This window comes from Macaca nemestrina, chromosome 4 (assembly GCF_043159975.1).
Source record: "Macaca nemestrina isolate mMacNem1 chromosome 4, mMacNem.hap1, whole genome shotgun sequence".
In the NCBI taxonomy this organism is placed as follows: Eukaryota; Metazoa; Chordata; class Mammalia; order Primates; family Cercopithecidae; genus Macaca; species Macaca nemestrina.
The window spans coordinates 156,481,294-156,485,280 of record NC_092128.1 but is presented as its reverse complement, the minus strand read 5'-3'; positions in this window follow the sequence as shown (position 1 = coordinate 156,485,280).

Sequence of the window (3,987 nt, the reverse complement as noted above, 5' to 3'; positions counted from 1 at the left end):
GTCCGACGCCGAATTCCGTCCTCCGGAAACGCGTCTGCGACTCTAGGTTCCGCAGGGCCGCAGGCGGGGCGGGGCGCGGGGGCCGCGAGGGGAAGGGGCGAGGCTGGGGCGGGGTCAAGCTGGGGCGGGGCGGGGAGAGGCAGGGCAAAACCCAGATACACTGTATCAAAATCTAAACTTCAAAGCCTTAAAGGTGATTCACACGCACGTTAACAATTGTTAGGTGGCAGTGATTCTATATTTGAAAGGGAAATGGATATATGGCTGTATTGATTTGTCAGAAAGGCAAAGACTGTATGTTTCAATGCATATACATCTTACAGAAAATGAACACAACAATAAAGTGGGTGTGGGGAAGGAGCTGAACCAGAAATTAAACAGAAATGAGACAGAATTAGTAGATGTTGAGGCTGAGCATCAGCCTATTACACTATTTTGGACATTGTGTGTAAGAATTTAAAACATGCTCCAATAAAACACTAGTATAAAAAAGAAAAGCCATCTAGAACACTAGCTCTTAGGCTTGTGCTTACATTTGGGGAGAAGGAAGAGGAAATAGTTGGTGGACAAAAACAAAGGTATTTCCATTCTATAGTTACACTAATGTATTAGCTTTGTTATAATTTTTTGAGCATTACATTAATACTTTATTGTGGATGTACGTCTGTATGCATGCTATACATCAATAAAAATTTAAATCTTACATACTTAATCCTAACTTAATAGTTCAGAATACTAGCAACGTTATTATGTTTGAATAGTTTCTTGAAACAGTCTTACTCTGTCGCCAGGCTGGAGTGCAGTGGCGCGAGTTGGGCTCACTGCCACCTCCGCCTCCCGGGTTCAGGCGATTCTCCTGCCTCAGGCCCCACCAGTAGCTGGGACTGCAGGTGCCCCCCACCACGCCCAGCTAATTTTTTGTATTTTTAGTAGAGACGGGGTTTCTTTTTTTTTTTTTTTTTTTTTTTTAAGACGGAGTCTCGCTCTGTCGCCCAGGCTGGAGTGCAGTGGCGCCATCTCGGCTCACTGCAAGCTCCGCCTCCCGGGTTCACGCCATTCTCCTGCCTCAGCCTCCCGAGTAGCTGGGACTACAGGCGCCCACAACCGCGCCCGGCTAATTTTTTTGTGTTTTTAGTAGAGACGGGGTTTCACCGTGGTCTCGATCTCCTGATCTTGTGATCCGCCCGCCTCGGCCTCCCAAAGTGCTGGGATTGCAGGCGCGCCCGGCCAGAGACGGGGTTTCACCATGTAAGCCAGGATGGTCTCCGTCTCCTGTCCTCGATCCACCCGCCTTGGCCTCCCAAAGTGTTGCGATTACAGGCGTGACAGTCCTCCATTTTTTACCTCAGTTGAGTAAGCAGCATGGTTTTAGTTTTGGGGAATGCAATTTCGTACAGCAAAGTCATTCCTCCATAATAATATAAGAGTGTGTGTGTGTGTGTGTGTATAAAATATATATTAAATATACATTTAATATACATTAACATATAAACATATTAAATATATATAAATTGTGTATTAAATAATAAATATTTATTAATATTAAATAATAAATATATCAATTACATATTGCATATTATATATTATATAGTATACATTATATTATATATTACTACATATTAATATATAGTAATAATATAGTAATACATAAATATATAACATATTAATATATATTTTTATATAGATATATATTTTAAATATACATATATATATATAATCTCCTTAAAATAGATTACCTAATTGTCTCCTATCACTGAGCACATCAATCACACCAAAGGGAGAAAACTAACAGGTATCAAAACCTGGCTTGAACAACTACGATTTCTTCTCTAACTCCTCAAACTCTGGGCCAGCAGATCCGTGCTAGGATGCTGGATCTCCATGGTCCTCTCCAACTAACAGACAAGACAAAACCCTGCTTTTCTTGTTTTTCAGTTCCATGAAGGCAAGGCAAGTTCACATTTTCACATTTCCAAGACATGGACCAACAACATGTAACATCCCCTTGTTACTCAGTTCTGCTCTCATTTCAGGGATCACCAGCTTTCTGGCTAAAAGGTAGACTAACTCTCATTGCTATTTCAAACTACCAGAACCAAACTATGAACTCTCACCTGATGTATAAGATGGAGTAGTTGCAATTATTTCCAACTTCAATTTAGTATTAACTGGTCTTTTAACATAAACACTTACTTTGTCAACCCACAAGAGAGAAGTCTTCGGCCTCTCATCCACACATGTCTTGAGTAGAGCTCTTAACATTTTGCTTAAGAAGGATGTTGACAATACCTGGCGGGTCATAGTGCACAGCAAGCATGAGGGCTGTTCTACAATAACAAAGAAATCGCCCCACTCCAGAACTGTAATAAAGACTGTTTAAACAGCTGGTTTGACACACCTTACCATTTTCACATATGCCTGTCAGTGTAGGCGTAATAACTATTTGTACGAACTAGCTAGCTTGGGTCTATAAGCATCTAGGGTGCTCAGGTGTTCCTCCTTGTAAATGATCACCAAGGCTAAAAGGAAGGGACCACAAGGAATCCTCTTGTCCCACTGGGGTATGACATGATACAAGATGCTAACTGAGAGTCCTTTGATGGCCCAGAAACTGTGCTGAGGTCGCTTATCTAAAGTTGGCAAAGATTTAGATGAAGATTTCGCCATTGTTTTCCTAGTCTGATATATAATTCAAATCAGCTGGGGGTCAGATAAGAGTCATCTGCAGGCTGAAAACAACAACAACAACAATCATAATGACAATATTAGTAGTCATAAACTAAAAGCCCACACTTTAAAAATTAATAAAACTGGCCAACTGCAGTGGCTTACGCCTATAATCTCAGCACCTTGGGAAGCCAAGGAGACCAGATCATGTTGTCAAGAGATTGCGACCACCCTGGCCAACACGGTGAAATCCCATCACTGCTAAAAATACACAAATAAGCTGGCCGCGGTGGTACACACCTGTAGTCCCAGCTACGTGGGAGGCTGAGGCAGGAGAATCGCTTGAACCTGGCAGATGGAGGTTGCAGTGAGCCGAGATCACACCACCGCACTCCAGGTTGGCAACGGAGTGAGACTCCGTCTCAAGAAAGGAAAAAAAAAAAAAAAATTATAAAACTCATACAAAACCCTTTAGCTAATAAAAGCTTACAGTACCAAAAACATCAGATTATGAGTAACAAACATTCTATATTACACGAAAAGATGAATCCTACCATATGCTCTTCTTTATGTTACTCAGTCCAAATACTTGCTGGTCTACCTGATTGTTCGTGGTGATATTTTTCACTATATGCCAATAATTACGTGCAGCTTATTAGTACTTCTGACTTGACTCTTACAACTCTAAAATAAACAGCTTTTCGCTTTAAAAAAGAACTGCTGTACCATCTCGGCCTATCAACGGCATGTGTATTTGCTTTTTCAATAAAAATTCCACCATTTTCTCTTTCTTGCAAATCACAGCGAATAAAAGTGGGGTGGTATTGTCCTATAAAACAGCAGAAAAAAATTAGTAATTCACAAAATTACATATTTCTCCACTGAGCCGAGGATCTTACCTAAGATGTTTTGAACTTAAAAATACAATAGAGAAAGGAAGTCAATGGAAAGCAGGCCCTTCCTTCTCACTCCTCCATGCTTTCTGACGTGCTGGTCGCTGCCTTGCAAACAACCCTCGTCTGTCTCCCCGGATTAACTGTGCTCATTGCCAAAACTCACTTTAAACATTTACCAGACCCAAGAATCCTTGCTTCGATCACAGCACTTAGCATGGTACATTGTAATCATTTCATTGTTTCCCTCTGAAACCAAGAGCTTCTTGAGGGCAAGGGCTGTATCTTTTGTCTCTATGGCCCCAAAACCCTAAGACATAGTAGCAAGTACTTTAAGTTTTTTACATAAATTAATGATCTGAATTATTCTCTCTAAAGCAGTGTTTCTTAAACTGTATTCCAAAGAATATTTGCTTTACCAGAAGTA